This window comes from Nicotiana tabacum, chromosome 22 (assembly GCF_000715075.1).
Source record: "Nicotiana tabacum cultivar K326 chromosome 22, ASM71507v2, whole genome shotgun sequence".
In the NCBI taxonomy this organism is placed as follows: Eukaryota; Viridiplantae; Streptophyta; class Magnoliopsida; order Solanales; family Solanaceae; genus Nicotiana; species Nicotiana tabacum.
Genome location: NC_134101.1, coordinates 202,906,067 through 202,931,820, shown reverse-complemented (window position 1 = coordinate 202,931,820; position 25,754 = coordinate 202,906,067). Strand labels below are relative to the sequence as shown.

General features: G+C 42.0%; 1 long non-coding RNA gene across 1 annotated transcript; it reads left to right on the top strand.

The window, feature by feature from the left end:
* The first annotated feature begins 4,581 nt into the window (after positions 1–4,581).
* On the top strand, positions 4,582–8,507 carry LOC107768783 (uncharacterized). Its single transcript, XR_001644231.2, has 4 exons — positions 4,582–4,766; positions 6,024–6,095; positions 6,281–6,362; positions 8,376–8,507. It is a non-coding gene; the product is annotated as an uncharacterized LOC107768783 (long non-coding RNA).
* Positions 8,508–25,754: the final 17,247 nt, after the last annotated feature.

Here is a 25,754-nt window from a genome sequence, read left to right as displayed (position 1 = left end):
AAATCTGGATACAAGTCTACTGAACACTGAGTTTAATACAATAGCTCTAGAAGCATGAAATGATAAAATAAGGGAGGCATGGGGGCTGCAAATGCCAACAGCTACATCGTAGTCTCCAAGTCACTGCCTGGTCTGGAAGGATCATTACTTAGAAGCGGACTCTGCGATGCCTGAATCTGCACACACGGTGCAGGGAGTAATATGAGTACTCTGACCCAATGAGTAATAATCATAAATAATGGTTGAAAGCATGAAAACACCTAAAGGCATAATGCAATTCTATATCAAAGTAGTAAAATCACTTAAAGCAGTAAATCGGAGAAGAAATCAAATGAAATCCCTTTAAAACAAGTAAAACAGGTAATTTAACAGATAAATAACAAGTAGAAATCCACCTCTCGGGCACAGTAACAATCGCTCAGAACAGTATCAGCCCCTCGGGCTCACTCTCAGTATAGTATCAGCCCCTCGGGCTCAATCTCAGATCAAGATGGGTACCCGCGCTCACTGTGGGTGTGCAGACTCCGGAGGGGCCCCTTACGGCCCAAGCGCTATATCAAGCCACCTCATGGAATCATCTCTCGGCACTTGGTCTCACATCACTCGGCACTCGGCCTCACGTAACTCAAGCCACCTCGTGGCGTATAAAAGTATCTCAGGCCCTCGACCTCATATCGCTCAGCATATCCTCACATATGGCCCTTGGCCTCACTCAGTCCAAAGATCATCACAAGCCCCTCGAGCATTAGCAAAACAGTAGTTCTCAGCCCAAAACATCTTTTAGAAATATCATTTAAGTTTCAAATATGAGTAAAAGTGGCTGAGTTTGTAAAACAGTAAATATCAATAGGATTGAGTTCAAGTGATAAATCAATACAGTGAGGAAATAGTGATAAAAATCCCCGGAGGGCTCAAATAATTGGCACGAAGCCCAAATATGGCAATCAGCCCAAACCATGATGATAACAAATAAGTTTCAGTCAAATACGCGGTAAAATCATCAGTTGGGACGGACCAAGTCACAATCCCCAATAGTAAAAGACTCCACGCTCATCATCAAACGTGTGTCTCACCTCAATATAGCACTACGATGTGCAAATCCAGGGTTTCAAACCCTCAGGACATCATTTACAATCATTACTCACCTCGAACCGGCGAAATATCTAGCTCGCGACACCTTTACCTCTCAAATTGGCCTCCACGTGCGTCGAATCTATCCAAAATTAGAAAGAATACATCACAATATGCTAAGGGAACAAAGCCCAAGCGAAAACAATCGAAAATAATATCAAAAATCTCGAAATTAGCCAAACCCGAGCCCCGGGCCCACTTCTCGAAACTCAAAAATTTCACATCATTAGATTCCTTATCACCCCATGAGTTCATACATATCAAAAGTTCTCAAATCCGACCTCAAATGGTCCTTCAAATCCCAATATAAAAGTTCAAAATCCCAAGCCCTAGTTCTTCCATCTTTAGCTTAAGTTCCATGAATTTCTAGGTTTATTTCACAATAGAATCACGTTTTAGGTTCAAAAATCTTACCTCCAATCAATTCTCCTTGAATCCTTCTTTAATCACCCTCAAAAAGCTCTCAAAATCGCGGATGAAATAACTTATAAACTTTCTGCCCAGTTCTGATATTCCTTCTTCACGAACGCGGTCAACCTCTCGCGTTTGCGAAGCACAACATTGTGTTGACCAACTTTTCCTCTTTTCAAACGCGACTCACCCATTATGAACGCGATGCTTCTTCCTCCTATACCTTCGCGAATGCGAACCCCTTACGCGAACGGGATGAACAAAAAAGGCCTTGATCACAAATTACACTACGCGATCTCGAGTACCCTCTCGCGAACGCGATACTCAACCTGCCAACCCTCCGCGAATGCGAAGCTCCACTCGCGAACGCGAAGCTCCACTCGCGCACGTGAAGGCTTAACCCTGGCCTTCTACAATTCCTTCTTTGGGAACGGGAGGACCCCCTCGCGAACGCGAAGAGATAAATCTCTGCAACACTGAACCTGCATTTCTGCAATTTCCCAAACTCCAAAATGGTCCGATTGACCACCCGAAACTCACCCGAGGCCCCGAGACCTCAACCAAAGGCACAAACACATCCTAAAACCTCATTCAAACTTATTCCAATCATAAAAACACCTCAAATAATACCAAATCCATCAATTCACATTGAATTCAAGCCTAAGTTTTCTAAAAACTTCCGAAATACGCTTTCGATCAAAAACCCAACCAAACCACGTCCGAATAACCTGAAATTTTGCACGCACATCACAAATGACATAACGAAGCTACAACAACTCTCGGAATTTCATTTTGACCCTTGGATCAAAATCTCTCCTATCAACCGGAAATCGCCAAAATACTAACTTCACCAATTCAAGCCTAATTCTACACCGGACCTCCAAAACCAATTCTGATCACACTCCTAAGTCATGAATAATCTCCCGAAGCTAACCGAACCATCAGAATTCACATTCAAGCCATCTAACAAATAAGTCAACACCCGGTTGACTTTTTCAACTTAAACTCTCTTAAAAGAAACTAAGTGTCTCATTTCTTACCAAATCCACTCCGAATGCAAACTACCCAACTCGCTCGCATAAAACACAGATAACGAAGTATAATAAAGTAAAAAATGGGGGGAAAAGAGCGATAATTCATGAGACGACTAGCCGGGTCGTCACAGGTACATACTGAGAGAGTTAGTTAAAGTCGGGATGAAACGTGCAACAATTCAAACACATGGTAGAAACGTTTCACTATTTAGGTGCATTTCATCCAAACATACGATTTCCTATTTGTTAAGCGTCTCAAAACTAACAAGGTTGTTGCGTGTGCAAAATAGCCAGGTTTCGGTGGTTGGTTTTGTTGGTAGTTTAGCATCCCCTCCTTCACAAGATCCAAAGGCACAGATGTCCTTCGCAAGCAATCTACCAATCACCAGTCCTGAGGATAGCCCATCATCGGCTATTCTGTAGTTAGAATTAGAATCTGCCGAAGAGAATAAGATGTTGCATCTCCGCATATTGGAAATGCGGGACGCCTAGTCTAATGGAAGAGAACTGCCAACTGCAATCCCTGGGTTCCCTAAGTTGATCCCTAGGTCAGGTGAAGTTACCAATGCCCCTGTGCCCAACCCGCTCATCCCATGTGGGCACCCTCCAATGTTGTCCAATGTTCTTGGCATGCCTTCAGGGTCCACAGCTTCAACCTGAAATAATATATGTGACCCCATGCTCGTTCACTCAACCTCCACAATATGACCTCTCGGTGGATCAAGAAAGGGTTGTTAAAAATCCTAAGCAAGAGGAATGGCTCGGAATATGAAGAGCCCGGAACAAAGCTTGAAAAACATGCAAGGTCTAAGTGGTCAAAAGAGTGTCTCATACTCTGACCTCAGTATGTTTCCCCATATCCACTTGTCAATCGGCTTCAAGATGCCAAAATTTGAAAGATATGACGGGCATGGAGATCCGATCGCCCATTTGAAAAGATATTGCAACCAGCTAAGAGGGCATGCGGAAAAGAAAAACTTTTGATGGCCTATTTTGGAGAGAGCTTAACCGGAATTGCATCAGAGTGGTATATCGACCAAGACATCTCCGATTGGCACATATGGGATGACCTGGCCCGGATTTTTATTAGACAGTTCCAGTACAATGTGGACATAGCTCCGGACAGAAATTCTTTGTCAAACATCAAAAAGAAATCTTCGAAAAGCTTCCGTGAATATGCTGTCAAATGGCGTGAGCAAGCTACCCGGGTAAAGCCTCGAATGGACGAAATTGAAATGGTCACAGTCTTTTTGTAGGCCCAAGAGGCTGACTACTTCCACGACATGATGTCTGATGTGGGTAAGTCGTTCGCTGAGGCTCTCAAAAATGCGGAAATGGTTGAAAACAGTTTAAAAACAGGTCGAATCTTGAGTCATACTGCTTTTAAGGCAACATCACAATCTGCTCGGAATGGTTCGAAGGGTTTGATAAACAGAAATAGGAGTGAAGAGGGAGCCATGATGGTTTCCAGCTCGAGGGGGGCCCGCAGGTCATTCAGCCAATCATATATGCTTCCTGAGGTCCCTTAACACTATTATCCATTTCAAGATGCTGCTTATGCCGTGACACCGCCTCCCTATGCGGTGATGAACGTGCAAAGTAACCCGCGGCCAAAACATTATCCACAAAATCGAGCCCCACCTCCCAGAAATGCCCATCCTTGCCAAGTTCCCACTACTAGAAAACGAATTTATTGCAACGGTTTTTGGGCAACGGTTCTGTAACTGTTACAGTAGATCATATTTTGGAATGGTTTTAACCGTTCCAATAGAGTCAAAAGGCTTCTGGCACACTTTTGAAAAATAACTGTTCCAATAGTGTAATAACCGTCACCATAAATAAAGATATGGAAACGGTTTTGAAATGTGATACGATAGGGTTATTTGTGGGAACGATTTTATGAAATAAAAGGCTATCGGGACGGTTTAGTTTTCCCTCCTTACTTTCCCTCATGGGTATTTATTAAAAGACAAAAATAGAGGACCCAACTAATATTTTAATAACTTTAAAATATAAAAACAACCTAGAACACATCGACTTCAGCTAGCGACTCCCCCAAAATCTCAAATACCTCTCTCTCTATTCATCAACCTAGAACACACCGACAAACTCTGTCGACCAGCTCCAGTGAAGGACGATAACTTCCGGTGAAGGATGACCATTATCGGCTAACATACGGCAATCTCCGAGGTAGGCTATCGGTGTTTTACCCTGTTCGATGTTTGCTATCACTGTTCGATTTTCGCTTTGTTCTTCCCTGGTCTGAAAAATTATTTCATTGCTCCTTCTATTTTCTTTCTTTGATAATATTTCTGATAAACCCATTATTTTGCTTCTGTTTTGTTTCTATTATACGATATATTTTCTAATTTTTTGTTTTCGAAATTGGGGGACTTATTTGTTAGGTTTTGATTTTGTGTTAGAAACCATGAGAATTTCCCCTTGTACGATGTTTCCTATCGATGGTCGATGTTCGCTGTCTTGTTCGTTATTCTGAAAATCATTATTCTGTATTATACGTGGGAATGCATGGAGTAAATTTTGTTGACAAATGCTATTGATGCAATGGCTCGTGGAGTATACTTTGGAGTTTGCCAATTTTTCCCTAGAAATGTTTCAGCCTTTCTTCTGAGTTTGCCAATTTTTAATAAGGCAATGGTTTTCTTTGTTATTTATGTTACAAGGAAATACCTCGAAGTAGATCTTCATTTATTCTTTTGTCATGAATTGTTTATGAGGAATCAAAACTTCTATGATGTAGAGTAGCAGTATACTTTTTAGTGCATGTGACCATCACTTTGTGGAGGTGAATATTGGATTCTATATATGTTAATCAAGGATAGGAAAGATGGTTGATATTGTTTACATGGTTTTCTAATTTATGCATTTGAAGAATTACGGTTGGTTTAGTTCAAAGAAAGACTTATGGTCTAACCCATGAATGTGCACAGAAATGCTATACTTTATGGTTAATTAATTAATTAAGTTTTCACCACCTTATCTGTCAAATGGTTGAAACTCTTGCATGATAGTCCAAGCAACAGGGTTTAAGAAATCATTCTTTCCTTTCTTTCTCCATTTACTTCTCAAAAGTTGTGGCCTCCAATTTCTGCCAATTGGTTCTATAAAATACTAATTTTTAGCAAATTTAGCTATAAATACTACTACTGTTAAGGCAATGGGGATGGCTTTTTGACCACTGCTCTTCATCACTATTGTAATATTACTAGGATATACCATATTCACTGCTTTTCAGCTACTGCTTTGCTAGCTGTAAGCTAAGACAACGTTTGGTTTCTTTTATTTCACTCGATACGAGTATATTGCTTAGAATCTTTAGAGGTTCTTGCGATCATGGTACGTGAATATTCGAGTATTGGTTTCTTGTTGCTATCGTTCAAATTTTTTATCATTGAGTATTCTGAAGTTTGTTTGGCTTATTTACAGCTGCCCAAGCTCTGTTCGTTTATCGGTATTTGGATTTATGGTTTTCTTATTAATTCGGAGCTTTGCAAATTGGTTAGTTTCTCGTTGATACTTTTTTTAGCTTCCTATGCGTTAGTTATGTGTAAAGTAGTAGCGTTCGATGCCATTTCTTAGTTTCTTATGTGGTAGTCGTATGTAGAGTAGTTGATTTAAATATTTATGCTTCTTGAATACTATATTAATCCTGAAAGCTCCTAAGAGTCTCATGTTTAAAGCAGTGTTATTAAAAGCGAGCGCTTCTCGCTTAAGGCGCAGAAGCGAGGCGAGGCGAGGGGTCTACACTTTTCTGCCCTGAAGCAGGTAAGTTTCTCTTCTCTTCCTCTTCTGATATTCTCTGCTACTGTTTGACTCCTCTCATCTTTTCTCTTTCCTTTCTATTTTTGCTAGTTCTTCTTTTCTATCTTGCCTTGTTTATCTTTTAGGGTTCTGCTCTATTGTTTTTTTAGAATTTCTGCTTTTCACTATGCTTCTGCTCTATTTTTCTGCTGTTCACTGTTCTGCCCTATTGTCACAGTTCTTTTTTTTTTAGTTGTTGAAGAATAGGATGTTGCTCCTTTTGTAATTTGGTTTTGCATTTGCTTAATATGTTGCGACTTTTGAGGATTATTGACTATCTAGTCTGTGTGAGACGGTGTTTCTGATTTGATTCATTTAGAATGGTGGAAAGAATATCAAGGTAGTAATTAAAAAGTTATTTAAAAAAAATGATATTGCAAATTTGCACCCCCAGCAGTAGCAATAGATGGCTTAACTATCTGTGCTATATCTTTAAGCACATCACTCATCCACTTTCTTGATTGTATTTTTGTCTAATATTCATATAGAAATTATTAATAAAGTAAACTGTTGACCTCAAGATGATGGCAGTAGTTAATTATGAGGCTGGTCAAAAGAGTTATTTATTCAGCCTTAACCTATTACTAATACTTTTTCTGTTTTCAACTGCTTTTAAAGCCAACTCTTCTGGAAAAAAAATTCAAACAAGCGCATTGTTTTCCAAACTAAACCTAGCAAAACCAAATTAGGAAAAGATGTAATAACATTACAGCTGAGATCCATAATATAAAAATATACAGTTGTAAATTAAAATCAACGAAAGATGCTTAATTATAAGCTATAAGATATAAGGTATATAATACAGAGATGTAGTGTTGCCATAGGTTTGTACGTGACAATGAAAGAAAATTAAAGTGCATAAAAAAGTACCTTGCTCTGGAAAGGGTGAATCAAGGAGAGAATAGAAATGAGAAAACAAGGAATAGAGAGAGGCAGATAAGAGAGTAACTAAGAGAGTAATTGTGATTCACTGTGCTTGTGTAGGATGAAGAGAAATTGAAGAAAGCCTTGAGATTTGCAAATACATTCTATTATTTACTTCTTAATTTAAGAATTGAAACACTTGCTTAATGTATTAAATTGCGCTTCAGATGAAAAAAGCGCACGCTTCACACTGAGCACATCGTGGCAAGGGCGGCTTTTGGATCTACTCTCCAATAGGCAGTTGTCTAGGAAGTACTTCACCTGGGAGGCTTGTTACTTTAACTAGTCTTCCTTCTCCTAGAACGAATCTCTTAGTTGTTCATAAGGTTAGAGGAACATGATGTACAGTGCTTAAACTTACAAGAAACCAGATATGAAAGCATTGTTTCTTTTTAATGATGAATAATACACATATTTGGAACTCTTTTATCTCATTTATCGTCTGATCTTCACCCATTTTACATGCTACAGTATTGTTACTAGGAGTAAGCAATGTAGCCTTTCTTCACCCATAATTCCGCACTTCCGTTTTAGCTAAATTCCAAAATTTCAAATCTACAAAATCTGACTTTGACTACAAAATCATATATCTTTCTGTTTGATAGCATATAGAATGTTTTCGACAGAAAATGTTTAGGCATCTGCTTGCTGTTGAAATGGATATACCATATCTTTCTATGATACTCTAGTTGCTTGTTGAAAATGGATAAACATATAGTACTCTTGTTGAAAATGAATAATAGCTTTAGGCATCTGATCAACAAGAGAAATATTCTGAAAGGTAACATATAGTACTCTAGCTGCTGAATTAATAACATATACAGAGACAACTTATATACAATGACCTTATAATTTATTACAAGTATTCATCTGTTGTTAGCCTCTTTACTCTCCAAATGGGTTGCTTGTATTTTAGCTTGTTGTTTTAAGGAATTGTGACAGTAAATAGGGTTCAACTTTGTTAGGTAAAGCTTTGATAACGAATCAATTGCTTTGTGATTCAAATATCTTAAAATTTTATTTGTTTAATCATTTACGGATCATCATTTGTAGGTGCAGCGATTGCAGATGAAAGTAGTGATGAATACCTTACTTGAGTGTTGTTGATCGTTGCTAGACTTTCTCATTATGTTCCAGGATATTTTAGTTTAGAACTTTTTTATGCAAACTCATCTATTTCAAGTTTAGAACGTTTTGTATGCAAACTCATCTATTTCATATTTTGTTTTTATATATGGATAATGCTAGTTTGATATTTCAATGTTATTTTGTAGTTTATATAAGTTATGGTGTATAAAATTTTGTTGCATGGGAAATATTCCTCATTCTGGAGCTATATATATATATATGAAATTACTAGAACTATAAATATATATGAAATTACTAGGAAAAATCGCTGCAATAGACAATATAACCGTTGCAATAGACCTAGCAAACAATAACAACAACCCCTAATAACTATTGCAATAGACTATAGATAATTGTTGCAATAGATCAAGAAAACCGTTACAATATATTATTATAAAACCCGTTGCGATAGCCTTATAATATCGTTGGCACAAATATACCAGAACGGTTTATAATCGTCCCAATAGAATAAAAACTGTTCCACAGATTGATGTAACGGGTTCATTACCGTTACAATATCTATATATGGGGACGGTTTTATAACCGTTCCACATAACCATTCTAATAGACCTATGGTAACACCGAATTCGGGAACGAGTGCTGAATCGTCCTAGTAGCTCTATAGGGTCGGTTAGTGTATTTACTGCAGCGGTTTTAGAACGGTTGCCATAGGCCTTATTTCTAGTAGTGTCCATATAATACCTAACGAAATTCTCCCCAGTACAATCTTCGCCCAAGAGAACCTTTCAGAAAGAATCAGTTCACCCCTATTGGTGAATCATATTCAAGCTTGTTCCAAAAGCTAATCATGCTAAATCTATTGCAGCTAGTGGCCCCAAACCGGCCAAATCCCGAGTCCTCCTCACACCGAGCTGATGCCATATGTGAATACCACTTTAGAGCAGTGGGACACAGTACTGAGGACTGTTGGACCCTCAAAAAGGTAGTTGATGATTTGATTTAAGCTGAAAGAATTGTCTTTCAGGATGAAGAAACTCCTGATGTGATGAACAATCTGTTGCCCTCCCAAAACATAGGGCCAATGGTCGGAATGATGTGTGAAGGTGAGGAATTTGATCATGCACTGAAGGTCATTGCAGCCATTGCCGAGACAGAAGAAAAGCCAGAAAATGGTCGCTAAGCATGAAGATCCCCATCAGAGGGGAGTCTTAGTAGCCACTCTTGCTATCCTTTCTGCGTCCGAATTATCTCAGGATGTGATCCAGATGTTTTACTTTATTGTCTTACTTTCTGATGTAAACCCTTCTATTTTTTTAAAAAAAAAACAAATTGAAAAAATAATTAAAAATCAAAATATCAAATGAAATTTATATTTTATTATCAAGGAATATCTCTTTTCTTAATCTTGTCATTTTTCTTATTCTCTTTTTAGTTATGTTAAATGTATATTTCAATAACATGACATGCTTGTGGACTTCATGCCCAGATCCTGAAACGCTGTCAGATCTCGAAATAATGAATAAAGAATTAGATTGCAATGGAGATTAAGTCTGAGGAAATAAAACAAAGAGTTGGAATAGTTGAAGGAAAATTGGCTTCAATTTGGAAGGGTCCGTACATGGTAACAAGAGTACTACCAAAAGAGTGCGTTGTACTTGGGATACATTGAAGGAAATGTCTCTGAAACAAGCGTCAATGCAAATGCAGATAAAGGTACTATATTGGATCCTCTATATAGCATTAATGTTCTCCGATTGGGATGAAGAAGGATTTCATTCTCGCTAACCAAACACGATCAACCCCTTCCAAACCCTTTGAGCTGGTTACTTTTCTTTGATTACCCTCTTTAGAACCAGAAAGTACAATTGGAAAAAAAATATTGTTTGAAAAAAAATGAAATAAAAAAAGGGATGAAAAAGGAGAAGAAAAAAAAGATTAAAGAAAAGGAAAAAAAGAGAGAAGTGGAAAAGGAAAGGAAAAAGAAAGAGAAAAGAAAACAAAAAAAAACAAAAGAAAATAAAAAACAAAGTTCCCTGAACTACGTTCGACTTGATTCCGAAAGGATACGTAGGTAACCTCTCACTAGGCTACAGTCACACCAAAATAAAAAATCAACCCCAAAAGTGAAACTGGGGTAGATGTTATAATGGTTCGGCGATGGTTTCGCCAAAAGGTTCCAAAGTTGTAATTCAATCCAAACTTTTTACCCCAAAACCTTGTTCAAGTCCTTCTGATCAATCGACAAAGAGGTTCAAAATGGGAGGATACAGTTACTTGGATCTGATGTAACAAAATGAGAGAAATAAAATTAGAGAGTCTTATTGGTGAAAACCCACACGGGCACCGTATGACGATGGTAAGCAGAGAAATTGAAAATGAGAGAGTCTTATTAGTAAAAACCCGCAAAGAGCACTATAAGGCGACGGTAAGAAGAGAAATGAGAGAGGTCAATTGGCGAAAACCCGCAAAAGGGGCGGTTGATCGAAAAGAGGATCCTTACAGCCATCGGCATTAACAGAGTCCTGGCAAGGTTCCTCGACTTCAAGGAAAAGTTTTGATGAATTTCCAAGAGTCGGACAATTTACACAGATCAGGAATCTAGTCCAAAAGGCATGTCATGTTCATTGAAGTCCGCATGTTCTCCAGATAAGTCCTTCTCTCCTTTGCCCGAAAGGGACACTTCTTGTTTCAACTCATTCTCCATTCCATTCCATTGCTTGTTTTTCTTTGAATCCCTTTCGGTCTAACTCTGTTTCTAAAACTGAGACAAAGAAGGGATGGCAAGACTGATTTACAGGGTTCTCATTTGACACGAGCTAATGTGCAATAAGGCACCCAGCAAATAATGGCTGATGTTTTGAATTTGAAAACTCTTGGAAGTTGAAAAGGTTGAGTCCCACGTAGCTAACCGTCTTGGCAAACATTTGAAAAAGCCAAGGTACCCCAAATGCTCTGAAATTGAAGTTGGAACAGAGAAGCCAAAAAACAAAGGCCTACGAAGGCGAAATAAAGTTGGAAAAGATTAAGTCCCACACGACTAGCTGTTGCAGTAAGTTTGAGGAGCCAAAATTTCCAGAATGCTCCGAAAAAAACTAAAAAAAGAGTCAGAAGTGAAAGGCCTACAAAGGCAAAATAAATTCGAAAAGGTTGAGTTCCACGTGACCAATTGTTATGGCAAAGTTTGGAAAAGCTAGATGTTCTCCAGGGTCAGAAATGAAATTGGTCCTCAGGGAACGAGCAGTTGTAGTTGGAATCTTCATCAAAGAGTCGGGCCGAGATGAAGTGATCAAAACAATCAAGGCAACAAAGCCAACAACCGTTTCAAACTAACAATTTTTCTTTGTTTTAAAACATGAAACATGTGCAATCCAAAGCAACCTTGCAAGAAGCAGGGGCAACCAAAAGAAACAACGCAAGGGCTAGAAACAGTTTTGCAGCAGTAATCAATTAAAAAGGGAAGTCCCCTCCAAATTTCTTTCCCGCATTCACTCATTCCATGAATTAATTAATAATGAAAAAAAAAATCAAAAACAAAAACATGGTAGCCTAGGGTCCCCAATCTTGAGTTACATTTTTTCCAACATAGGGTCTCCACTCCCTTGTTTATTTTATTTTAGACATGGGTCTCCACTCCCTAGTTTGCTTTTCCACCATAGGGTCTCCACTCTCTAGCTTAATTTATTTTAGACATAGGGTCTCCACTCCCTAGTCGCGTTTCCAACATAGGGTCTCCACTCCCTAGTTGATTTTGCTTTAGACAAAGGATCTCCATTCCCTAGTCTGCTTTTCCAACATCGGGTCTCCACTCCGTAATTAAATTTATTTTAGATATACGGTCTCCACTCCCTAGTCGCATTTCCAAATAGGGTCTCCACTCCCTAGTTGATTTTGTTTTAGACATAGGGTCTCCATTCCCTAGTCTGCTTTTTCAACATAGGGTCTCAACTCCCTTGTTGAATTTATTTTAGACATAGGGTCTCCACCCCGTAGTCACTTTTTCAACATAGGGTCTCCACTCCTTAATTGAATTTATTTTAGACATAGGGTCTCTACTCCTAAGTCGCTTTGCCAACATAGGGTCTCCACTCGCTAGTTAAATTTATTTTAGACATAGGGTCTCCACTCCCTAGTCACTTTTCCAACATAGGGTCTCCACTCCCTAGTTTAATTTATTTTAGACATAGGGTCTCCACTCCCTAGTTGAAGTTTTTAAGACATAGGGTCTCGAATCCTTAGTCGCTTTGCCAACATAGGGTCTCCACTCCCTAGTTGAAGTTATTTAAGACATAGGGTCTCCACTCACTAGTCACTTTTCCAACATAGGGCCTCCACTCCCTAGTTTAATTTATTTTAGACATAGGGTCTCCACTCCTTAGTATGCTTTTCCAACATAAGGTCTCCACTTCCTTGTTGAATTTATTTTAGCTATATGGTCTCCACTCCCTTGTCACTTTTCCAACATAGGGTCTCCACTCCCTGGTTGAAGTTATTTTAGGCATAGCGTCTCCACTCCCTAGTCACTTTTCCAACATATGGTCTCCACTCCCTAGTCACTTTTCCAACACAGGGTCTCCACTCCTTAATTGAATTTATTTTAGACATAGGGTCTCCACTCCCTAGTCGCTTTGCCAACATAGGGTCTCCATTCCCTAGTTGAATTTATTTTAGACATAGGGTCTCCACTCCCTAGTCACTTTTCCAACATAAGGTCTCCACTCCCTAGTTGAAGTTTTTAAGACATAGGGTCTCGAATCCTTAGTCGCTTTGCCAACATAGGGTCTCCACTCCCTAGTTGAAGTTATTTAAGACATAGGGTCTCCACTCACTAGTCACTTTTCCAACATAGGGTCTCCATTCCCTAGTTTAATTTATTTTATACATAGGGTCTCCATTCCCTAGTCTGCTTTTCCAACATAGGGTCTCCACTCCCTAGTTGAAGTTATTTTAGATATAGGGTCTCCACTCCCTGGTTGAAGTTATTTTAGACATAGCGTCTCCACTCCCTAGTCACTTTTCCAACATATGGTCTCCACTCCCTAGTTGAAATTATTTTAGACATAGGGTCTCCACTCCCTAGTTGATTTTGTTTTAGACATAGGGTCTCTACTCCCTAGTCGTTTTTCCAGAATAGGGTCTCCACTCCCTAGTTGAAGTTATTTTAGACATAGGGTCCCCACTCCCAAGTCATTTTTCCAACATAGAGTCTCCACTTTCTAGTTGATTTTATTTTTAGATATAGGGTCTCCACTCCCTGGTCTCTTTTCTAACATAGGGTCTCCACTCCCTAGTTGAAGTCATTCTAGATATAGGGCTCAACTCCCTAATCTCTTTTTCCCAAGGATACACAATCCTGATTTTATTGCTTTCAATAAAAAATAGTTTAGATTTTGTCGTAATAACTCACAAAGTTTTCCTAGTGAAAACTGGGGCAGAAAAATTTTGTTCGTTTGTTTGTTGTGGTGCCTGAACGGGTTTTTTCTTACCATAAGGCACGAGGTTTGGGATTACCAAAAGAAGAAGGCTCAATCCAAATAAAAGAAAAGAAGAACAAGAAAAAAAGTTGAACTCTAAGTGTAGAAGCGGAGAAAAGATGCGGGCTGCTCAAGATATGATTGAAACACAAGCTTTGCATGTCTTGCCTTGATCCGAAAAGCTGAAGAAGAATGAATCAGCAGTGGCAGTTAACGAGCGTCAAAATTCAGATCAGGGTCTGCAGGAAGAACCAATCAAGACTCAAGATCAAGCTTTAGAAGGTTTATAGATAAGAATCTTGTAACTCGTAGTTGATAGGTTTAACTAGTTTAGTCTTTTATCTTTTATCTCGGTGTAATAAGGAGCTCAACAAGCAGAAACAGCAGCAACAACAATGAAATCACAGTTTCCCGGTAGTCCCAGCTACCAAAACTTCCAGAACTACACTGACTTGATTCCGTTATAGCCAAGGATATGTAGGCAACCTCTGAAGTATGGTTCGGTCAGACTTTTTCAAAAGATGCTTCTCATGGAGTTTCAAAAACCCAAAAACCCTTCGTATTTCCGAGCAAAGAGGGGAAGCTATGAGCATATGATTTTTTTCCCTATATGAATTACTCATATAAAATTAAAGAAAATAGTTTTTTCCAATTATTTTCCATTTTATACGATTTGGTAGGATTTCATTATTGTTTGCATTTTTGTGCACGTTTAATTTTTTATTAAAATCTTGACAAATACCAAAAATATCATGCATTACATTGAGATTTGTTTTCATATTTTTTTGGATTAATTCGTTGATTAATTGCTTCAATAAAAGAAAATAAAAAAATTGTTTGTTTTTGACATTTTTTAGTTGTAGTATTAAATTAAGTAATATTTTTTCTTTAAGATTGACTAATTGTGTAAATAATACAAATAGATAATTAGTTAAATTTTACAAATTAAGATAATTTAGTACTCTGTTTAGGGTTTATTTAAATTAATTAGTCTTTAGAAATAAAATTAAAAAAGGGATTTTGGCTGAATTGGGCCATTTCTTTTTGAACTAGCCCAATCCTAATGTTTATCATGAAAATGGTAATGACAATTAAATTTGTAAGATGGGACTCTAAAAATATGTGATCTATTCCCGAGCTAGTTGTTAGAGTAGTTGATGCTAATAATATGGAATTTAACGATGGAGCGCGAGTAAAAACAAGATAATGATCGAACCGAAGGGCCTGCTGCCCTATATAGGTCTGGCCAATGGGGGATCTCGGGGTCGAGCTCGAGCTATCGAGGATAGTCGAGGATGGGATAACAGTTGAAGATATAATTAAACAAAGCTCTTTATAACCAAAACTAAGCTATACGATAAAGAACAGGTATAAAGGCGATGGATATCGAGGTATCCTCAAATCAGTGAGAGCCAATAAGTTTTGACAGAAGAGAGAGAGAGAGAGAGAGAGAGAGAGAGAGATTATTGGACTTGTGGAGAAATGGAGCAACATCAGTCCCTTACAAGGCAGGGTGAGTCCCCTTTTTATAGGAGGGAAACTCGACTATAAGTACGTATGTATTAATTACAAAATACGGAGATGGGATGGCTTGATGCGATGCCTCAGCGTAGGCTTTGGAGTTAGACCCAGCCATGTGTCTTGGGAGTTTCCCCTTTCTGTCCTAGCCTCGACCCGTGCCTTATTCGAATCGGGCCTCGACAAGCCCCGAGGGAGAGGACTAAAGTGTGGCTTCCTGTCCTCGAGTTCTCGAGGAATTTCCCCGAGATGGCTTGATAGTGAGAAATTAGGCCCTCTGATTTCACCGCGTATAGATAGTCTCCGCATTTCTCGGAATGAAGTGATGAGAAACGACTATGACCTCTGACTCCTCGAGCTTTTCATGGCGACATTACACAGACAATTCGAATCGTGGCGTGATATTTGCGATAGATGGTATATCTCATAGACTCATGCCCAATACACTGTCATTTCAATTCTTCAAGGTAAAAGTACTACCATCGATTCGGTTTTTCAAGGATGTAGTAATTGCATTCTTTGGTCAATCTTTCAAAGCCTCGACGACCGTGTCGTAACTTCCTATAAATGAGGATGTTTTGTCGTTGTTTTTCCTATCCCAGTGCCTTCGCTGGCTTGCTTGCCTATTCCTTCTTATCATCTTCTTCTATCCTTGAACATCATGCTTGGGGCTCGTGGCCTCAAGGCCGTTTGGAGGAGCTCTTTTAGATCGTGTTGTGGCCCTTCGCCGGGGCTTTCCTTTGTCGAGCATGATCGTGTCATCTTGCTATGGTCATCGATATTCTGGCTTTTGCTACTGCTGTCGGCCTGAGGTGATGATGGATGGGGAGTCGGTCTCCCTCCCGTGTAGATAGTCATTCGGATTATGCACCGCTGCGCACTCTTCTACCCAGGCCTGGTGTGGCACTTCATCCTTAGGGCTCTTTCTTTCCCGAGGGATAAAGTGGCCCTACCGGCCATCGAGGTTGGGGCCCACCGAATCTTCAACCTTTGGCTTCGATGGGCTATGTCTTTTCTCTACCTCTTCTGCGTCCCCTCCTTTTGTTCTTCTTCATCTTCTCCGACGGGAATCCCTTAAGGGATTGAGCTGGGAACCTAGAGAAGGTGAAGGCCGAAGGAATTACCCTTGAGGGTGCGTACTCGAGGGGGAGACACTCGAGGATGCTGATACCAGAGATGCATCTTCGAGGGCAAACCAGGCTTTCGAGTTTCATCACATGTACATCCTTCTGTTCATTCGCTCTAGGAGTAGACTCTCGTAGGCTTTCGTAATTGTATGTAATGACCCCTTGAGGGCTGTTGTACATGGAATTTCTATGACTATGAATATATCCCTTTGATTTCTGCTTTCAATTTATGCTTAGTAATTGCGCATTTTCATACCCCAAGAAGCCCTTCGAATGCCTTCTGTTACTTCTCTACTGCTGATCTTTGACTTGGGTGCGAGTGTCCTTTCTGCTCCTCTACTAATTGACATGGCTCTCTCCCGAGCCTATCATCGTACCTCAGAGCAATCCTGGATCGTTTGGCCCGGGCTGTCGGAGCTTTCGAGAATGTTATCCCGAATGAAGGCCAACTTTGGGTACCTGGGGGTCCCCTTTGATCTTTAATACAGACAGCTTCCTTTAGAAACGTACAGGATAGATTTTTTGATGAGGGGTTGTCTACACTCAGGCACTGCTTCGAATATTTGCGGAGCTTTCATGATTGGAGCTTCTTGTGTTTATTCTTCTTTTTTAGAAAAGGAATCACGAAATCAGATATTACCTCGCGTTGAGTGATGGTGTGGAAAGCATCTCAAATTCCGATTTCTCTTCGATGGGGGTTCTCGAGGCAGGATGCTATCTCGAGCTTGGAGATAATACGGACGACCCCTCGAGTCTTGGCTTCTCGTCGAAGGATACTTTCGAGATCAGGTATCATCCCGTTGATCTATACCGATGTCGTAGGCATCTCGGGGCTCACTCCGGGTAGGCGAGTTGTTGCTGCTTCTCGCATATAAGTAGGGCGGCTTTGGCTTCTTCGCAGGACTTCACTATTTTTAGGTAGCTATTCTTCCGCCTTGGCATAGGGTTCCTCGTTTCTCCAGGTGAAAAAGTGTTGGCGCACTCCCTTACTTCGATCTGCTAGTTTTACCGTAATCATGGCAACCACTTCGGGGCCGACATGGCCGAGAGTGGAGAGTGCTATTCCCGACACTCAGGATCCAGGGGAGTTTGTTCTGAAGATAGTATCTTTGGTAAGGTGGGAGCATTTGGAGATGGTGAGAAAATACTATCGATGGAGTGAGGGGGTGGCATTGCAGGTGCTTCCCACGAGCGAGAGTATTACGGACTCCGCTGATGGATTCTTGAGAGTATACCTATATCCTTTCGCATTTGGCCCCCTTGATAGGGTCGTTCTTGACTTTTGTTTGAAGTACCGGGTTACTTTGGCGTAGATACATCCGTCGTTTTGGCGAGTGGTGCTAATGATGAGGTCCTTTGCGGAGAGGGCTGGACTTGAATTCATGCTTAGTCACCTCAGGCTGTATCGACCCTTTCATCATCAAGGCTTGCTAACCCTGAAGTGCCATTCGTCCACGGCCTTTGTAGCTGTTGACGAAGAAGAGGGGGTCGAGAATGGGCCAGTTGGTTCATCCGGGTCCGGACGGTCAACATTATCCCTGTGGAGTTTTTACCATTTCCTGAAAGGTGGAATTATGCACGTGAGTGTTGTCTAGTGCCTTTTCAGATTGTACCTGTAGCAAAAGTCAGTTGAATAATAATATTATTTTTACCTTGTTGTAGCAACTTCAAGGACGCCGGGCGAAGTCTCTGACCTGCCCAGCTAGGTCCGGAGGCTGGTGACCTACTCGGCTTGCGATGAACGTTGGTGGTGAGCTGTGCTTCGTGCTAGATGGGGGGCGAAATACCAAGGTATGTGCACATGCTGCCTTTGCCTTGGCCTTCATATATTTGAGGTAACATTTTCCCCTTTTACTTGTACTGGATTTTCCGCTTGTAGATATCAGGCGGCTAATTGGGATGGGGCAGTGCTCTTCTGAAGAGGGGAAGGAGTCATTGGCCTCCGAACCGTGGAATGATGGCTATAAAAGGGGTCGGTACCCACGAGGTGGTGGAGCTTCTAGTGGTGTCGGTTGGGCCAGTGTTTCTAAGGAGAGGGCATCGTTTGAGTTTGCTACCCCCGGAGTACCTGATTCCAGGTCAGTGATGCCTTTGAGTGAATATGCTTTGCCCAAGGCCGGTTCTCCCGGGGTCGAAGAGGCAGGATCAACAGGAGTATGTTCTGACTTCGAGGAAGTCTGTCGGCATTTTTCACTTGTCATTGAGTTTTTCTTGTGCAGGCCTGTGATAGGCTTACATTTGAGCTGGTCCTTTAAGGGGTCAAGCTTTAGAAAATTCGGGGTGACAGAGAATATCTTAGGCTGCTTAGCGTGGAGAAGGAGGGCGAGTTGCTGCATAGGCGATGTAAGGCATACCGGAGCTCGATTTATGAAAGCTATTTGATGGAGCAGGTAACCTTCTGTAGCTCGACCCTTGCTTTCCTTGACCTCTTTAAGTTAAAGCCCATTTTTGCTATATCAGCTGCAGAAAAAGGTAGAAGCTATAGAGTACCTTAAGGGCGATATCGACCGCGCCAGAAGTGCTTGTGGTGAGCTAAAGGCTCAGGAGCAAGCTCATACTTTAGAGGAGGCAAACGCTTTGACCAAGGTCACTGCCCTCGAAGTCCAACTCCGCTTGGCTCGAGATGATGCCAAAGTCTAAGCAGACATGATCCAGAAATTCGAATCTAAACTTTTGAAGATTAGGGCCGAGATAATTGATGCACGGGCTAAGGTGTTGTTAAGTCGAACCAATGTTGATTAGGAGATTGCAATTTGTATGATGGACGTTGCGGATGCTCATGCCGAGCTGAAGTAAGCTCTCGACCGGGAGAAGAGGATCGAGGCATATGTCTGTTGCAGGTCCCGAAGAGAGGTACTCGAGGAGATTGGCGTGAGGGGCTTCATTCTTTCTAATGAATTGGATCGAGCACGGGCAGACGAGCGCGACGCGTGGTCATTTCTTGCTGATGAGATGGAGAGTGAGCCCGACAAGTTGTAGCCCTTCGAAATGGATCGTAGATTGCGCCATTTTGTCGCTTTGTTTTGATACATGTAGAACATGTCTGTAGATGGAGAGTGTGTCTTCTTTTTGCATATGTAATATAAGAGGAGACTTTGAAGCCTTATTTCTTCCGCATCTCTTTTTTGTTATTGCCTTCGACCAGGCAAGCTGGTTTCGATGTTTGGCGGGATCCTCGTAGGTCCAGAACCAATCGGGCGGACCCGGTGCCCCTAGGTGTGATTCTTGACACGAGCAAGCGCTGCGGCCTTTGTGCTTTGTCCAGCCATTCAGGTCTAGCCTCCGAGTCGTGTCGCGATTCGAGCTTTGACTGACCTTCAAGTTCTTTTCTCCCTACATGGGTGGATGGTGGACTTCTATGCCTTGGGCTAAAATGACCTCATAGGCGGGTGGCCCGGTGACTCACTCGGCTGGCGATCGTCGCATTTATGTCGTGCCCTTAGGCATGTTGTAGTTTAACTTATTCCGGGTCCAGTCTCCGAGTCGCGTTGCGATTCGAGCTTTAATTGACCCTTAAGTTCTTACCCACCCGCACGAGCAGATGATGGTGGCCTTCTATGCCTTGGACCGAAGTGACCTCATAGGCGGGTGGCCCGGTGACTCACTCGGTTGGCGATCGTGGCATTTATGTCGTGCCCTTAGGCATGTTGTAGGTTAACTTATTCCGGGTCCAGTCTCCATGTCGCGTTGCGATTCGAGCTTTAATTGACCCTTAAGTTGTTCCCCGCCCGCGCGGGCAGATAATGGCGGCCTTCTATGCCTTGGGTCGAAGTGACCTTATAGGCAGGTGGCCCAGAGGCTCACTCGGCCGGCGATCGTGGCATTTATGCCATGCCCTTAGGCATGTTGTAATATAACTTGTTTCGGGTCCAGTCTCCGAGTCGCGTTGCGATTCGAGCTTTAATTGACCCTTAAGTTGTCAGTTTTGGCTGGCAACAATGGCTCTTACTCTTTTTGGTCATAGAGACCTTTTAATATATAGCCCGTAGGCTTGCTTAGTTAACTATTTTTGATCCGGTCTCTGAATCGGGTTACGATTCGAGCTCACTTTAATCCTTAAGTTGTCAATTTTGGCTGGCAACAGTGGCTCTTTACGCTTTTTGGTCGTAGAGACCTTTTAATGTATGGCCCATAGCCTTGCTTAGCTGGCGACAATGGGTCTTACACTGTTTTTGCCCATGGGCTTTTTGTAGGCTTTATTTTCCGCTCGTTATGGTCATTTGAAAGATTTTTTCCGGACCCATCGTCGGTTTTAGAAGAACCTCGATTTAAAGTCGTTATCGGCGATATTTCGAGCACCTCGGAAGGTTCATAGCATGTAGGCTGAGTAGGTCAAAGCGTTTGTGATTTGGAGCTGACATGGTCGAAGCTCGTTTTTGCTTATTGAGGGAAGCCTGTTTTAACCGGTTCTTTCCGAAGTATATTCGAAGTAGTGGCCTGTGATTTTTGTTTAGCGACGGTCGGCCGTCCTCGAGTCACATTATTTTGGCTATATTAGCCGTTTTGACCGCAGTCATATTTGATCCCGAGTGATAGTTCAGGCGTTTACACCCAGGGTATGCCCTTTCGGGATTCTTACAAATGCGACGTATAGCCTGAACTTCGAGATTTTCATGCATGTTGAGGTCTGACAGTTTGTCATGCGTGTTGAGGTCTTACAGTTTTTGTATTTGTTGAATAGATCTCGTTACGCAGAGTTTTCCCTCTAGGGGTCTTACAGTTTCGGGTTTTCCAGCATATGGCGATTGGTGTCAGTCTTCGAGTCATCAAGTTGTTTAAGCGTGAAGACCGCTTCTTGTGAACTCGGAGTTGCGTTGTAGGGGCTTTATGAGCCCGGAGTTCCGACCCTTAGATTGTGCGAGTGCCTAATTGTAGACATTAAGTCTCCGAGTATTTCGGAATGCATTTGGTGGAGGGAGGCCCCTATCGCGGATACACTTGAGATTTCCTTGTCCGGAGAATAAGATGCTGAGAAGTTATCTTTTTATTGCTTGGTATAGACGTACATTGTTTCGTCGTCGTGAGCTTGACCTGTGTGAGTGCGGCTTCTTGGACCATCCGACCCCGCTTATAATTCCCGATCGGGGTTAGTCCGCCGTCTCTCGATCCTTCCGAGGGGGCGCTGCTCTTAGAAGCAAACCACCGTTCGTTGTTGGGTCGCTGCTGCGATCTCATCGGATCTTCCTCTGGTATGCTGCTTTGCCAATAATCTTGCTGACAAGGTTTTTTTTGTGGCGAAAGCCCAGGTGAAGGCAGAAAATGCAGCGGTCGCCTATATAAGGCCTAGGGATCTCCGAGTAGAGTTGAGAACCTCCGAATATCCTACCTAGTTGTCTGTGTTCAGGTTAGTAAAAAGAAAATGAGGGAGCAAAGCAGTTCTTCCTTACCGCGGGATGTATAGGTGATGTTCTAGGATTCGGTGTGTCCCTGTCGGCTTATTTTAGTTTTGCCCTTTGCGAGGAATCTCATTCTTTTTGGCGAGATGGGGCCGTCGACGCCCTTGGGTAGTGCACCGGCGGTCGTCTGAATAAGACATCTACACTTTGCGCATCCTTTGATGGTGTAGGGCTCGACGTCCCGGTTCGAACTTAGATGGGATATATTAAGAGAACAGTCTTTGCGGCGGTTTGTCATTTGGAATTCTCCAAGGATTCAGGATGCGGGGGCGATTTGGTCCGTTAATGTTGAACGCCCTATTGACTTTGGTCCGATATCGTTGTTGTAAGCGATCGAACTACCTGAATTCACGAACACATGTTTTATTTAAGATAAATCAGATGAGGGAGAGGGTTACCAATACGCTGGTGTGATGCTAGGGCGGAGTCTTGCTGCCCTTTTCCCTGGGTGCAAGAGTATCCTTGGAAATATTTTCCTGGATCCGTCTTTATCCCGACAGCGGGCATTTTTACTTCCCATGTTATGAGTTCTCGGAGGGCGTCGCTGCTCCTTCATTGTCGTGGTGATATGCCGTGGCTTGTTTACTTCATCCTTCCTGGTTGTCTTCTTTCCTCGGGGTTGGATTCAAGCCTGACCGCTCGATGGTACTCGGCAGCGATTTTGATTGTGTAACACGACTGTCATTTTTTCCGAGACGGGGTCCATTTATGGCCCCGCGTCCATTTGCATCTTGTGATTCCTGCGTCGGGTTGTGGGTTTTTCGAAGGGGCCTTGGTCGAATAGGCCTGAGTCACTCAGCATTCTTGGTTTCGCTTATAGTGACTACGATATTTGGCATAGCAATGTTGAGACCGTACTCTGCTGGATGAGGTTCGTCTGTCGGTTGCACCTCATCGGACCTAGTTCCACTAAAGGTTCCTCGAGGATGTCGCCCTCGAACTACTCCCCTACCATTGCGATGCAGGTTGGATCTTGCAGTGTTCCTCCTATTCGCGGCGCACGGATGGTATCTCCATCTGTTTGGCATTAGTTTTATTGTGGGAGGCCTGCTATGGTGTGTTGGACATGTAGAGGTTTCCGGATGGTCGCTCATGACCCTGATTTGTGGCTGGTGCTGGGTACCGACGCATGGTCAAGTCTCGATCGTGTATCTAGCTAAGCGTTGTTTGAAACGACCTAGAGTTGGCGGGTATGCTTTGTTTAAACCTCGAGCGAAGGCCAGGGTTGTCCGTTCAACCGAAACCGGATGTGATCTCATTCGTCCTACCAGGGAACGAGATATGACTTCTTGTGGTGTTTCATCCTCTCTTTGTTCGGCCTCCGACCTGTCGGGCTCCCCCGTTGCTGTTACGATGGCATCGACGTATGTTTCTACATTGGGATCATCTTGAAAGTCGCTGTCTTTCGTCGTGCATACATTAGCGATGGTGCGCTCGTCGGGATCCGAGGACCTATCGTACCTAAGGAGCTCCGGCATTCCGAATTTCCGTGAAGTGGGTTCCGGGATTGCTTCCCCGAGGAAGAACTATCGCACGAGTCTCTGCAGACCCGACTTGATTCTTTTAGAGAGGCACATAAGCGTCTTTACTATGGCGGGGTCTGCTATTGATCCGTTGTCGCTTGATCTTTCGGGTATTTGCTCGATGGGAGGAGCTGTCTCCAGTGCTACTGCGCTGGGAGTTCTCGGATGGCTTTGCAATGGAGAAACGGCCAGTTGTTGTGCCTGCAACATTTCAAAAATAACATGAAAACTAACTCCCTGTTATTCCCGGGCGTTGTGCCGCACGCTCCTGTCGGTGTGAGAAGTTTTGTTGACTTTCTGTGCGTCCTGTGAGTCCGCATCCGCTAGAATCGATCCGGGTGCGTTATCGGGATTCTGTAGTGGTGCTCTGATGGTCGGGGATAGCTACACCATTTTCCCCGTGCTTTTCGAGGCGATCATTCTCGACTTCGTTTACCGAGCCAGACATTTTGACCTGAAATCAAAGGATCTTGGACAAGAAAAAGCGTGGAAGATAATATGCGTTTGTGTAATGAAACTAGCAAGAAAATAATCACTATTATTTTTAGCCCCACGGTGGGCGCTAAACTGTTTACCGTGAAAATGGTAATGATAGTTAAATTTGTAATATGGGACTCTAAAAACACATGATCTATTCCCGAGCTAGTTTTTAGAGCAGTTGATGCTAATAATATGGAATTTAACGATGGAGCGCGAGTAAAAACAAGATAATCATCTAACCAAAGGGCCTGCTGCCCGGACATAGGTCTGGTCGATGGGGACTTCGGGGTCGAGCTCGAGCTATCGGAGATGGTCAAGGATGGGATAATAGTTGAAGATATAATTAAATAGAGCTTTATATAACCAAAACTAAGCTATACGATAAAGAACATGTATAAAGGCGATGGATATCGAGGTATCCTCAGATCAGTGAGAGCCAATAAGTTTAGAAAGAAGAGAGAGAGAGAGAGAGAGAGATTATTGAACTTGTGGAGAAATGGAGCAACATCAGTCATTTACAAGGTATGGTGAGTCCCCTTTTTATAGGAGGGAAACTCGACTATAAGTACGTATGTATTAATTACAAAATATGGTGATGAGATGGCTTGATGCGATGCCTCAGTGCAGGCTCCGGATAGGCCAGCCATGTCACACTCAGCCATGTGTCTTGGGAGTTTCCCCTTCCTGTCCTAGCCTCGACCTCTGCCTACTTCGAATCGGGCCTCGACAAGCCCCGAGGGAGAGGACTAAGTTGTGGCTTCATGTCCTCGGGGTCTCGAGGCATTTCCCCGAGATGGCTTGATAGCAAGCAATCAGGCCCTCTGATTTCACCGCGTACACCTAATCTAACCCAAAATACCCCAAGCCCAAAAACCTAAAAAATCTGATCCCAACTCATCTTCCCCCCTTTTAATCTTGGACATTGATCTCCAACAAGATCCAACGGTCCGGAACTCACCCCCTTTTAATATAAAAGTGTCCTAAAATCTCCACCACCTCGTTTCCAAACTCCCCACTCTTCCATTTCTCTCTCAACTCCCCAAACCTAAAGCTCCCCAACTCTCTCTCTTCTCTTTCCTCCCATTTCCGCCGCCACCCACCTCCACCGGCGGCGACCAACCTCCAAAAAACCCAAAATAACTTCATTCTTCTCCTCTTCTCCTCCTCTACCCCACCCCACCAAATAAATCCACAAAAAACCAACATCCCTAAAACTAAATAATGGCCAAAAATCCTACTCCGCCGCCGGAAATCACCCGAGGCGGCAGTGGAACTCCAAATCCCCTCAAACTCACACCATACACTCCTCTCATCCTCCTAAACCTCATCCTACCAACCAAATCTCCAAACACCCAATCAAAATCCGTATATCTTAGATCTAAAAAGGCTAAAACCTTAGATCTACCCCCTTTCCACTTTTCGTAGCCGTTAAAAAAATCTTCCGGCCAAGATCTTCCATCAACGATATTAAATCCAAGACAAGAGTCTTGGCTTGACGGTTTTTTCACGGTTAGACCCATTTAATTTTTTTTTGTTTTTACTTATTTACTCATTTTTATTTATTTATGTTATTTTCGTATTTATATTTATTTTTGTTATTTTTTTCCCGTATTTTATTCTGCCTTTTGTATTATTGATGCATTCTGTTTATTTATTTATTTCTGTTATTTTTTACGCATTTCTTTTTTTCTAAATTATCATATTTAGTTTTTTCCATTATAATTAATTAACTAGTTAAAACAAGATTTAATTAAAAAATATATAAAGTTAGTATAATCATATTCTGTTGGTTTTAGATTATTATAGAGTTGTCACTTTGATTGTTAAT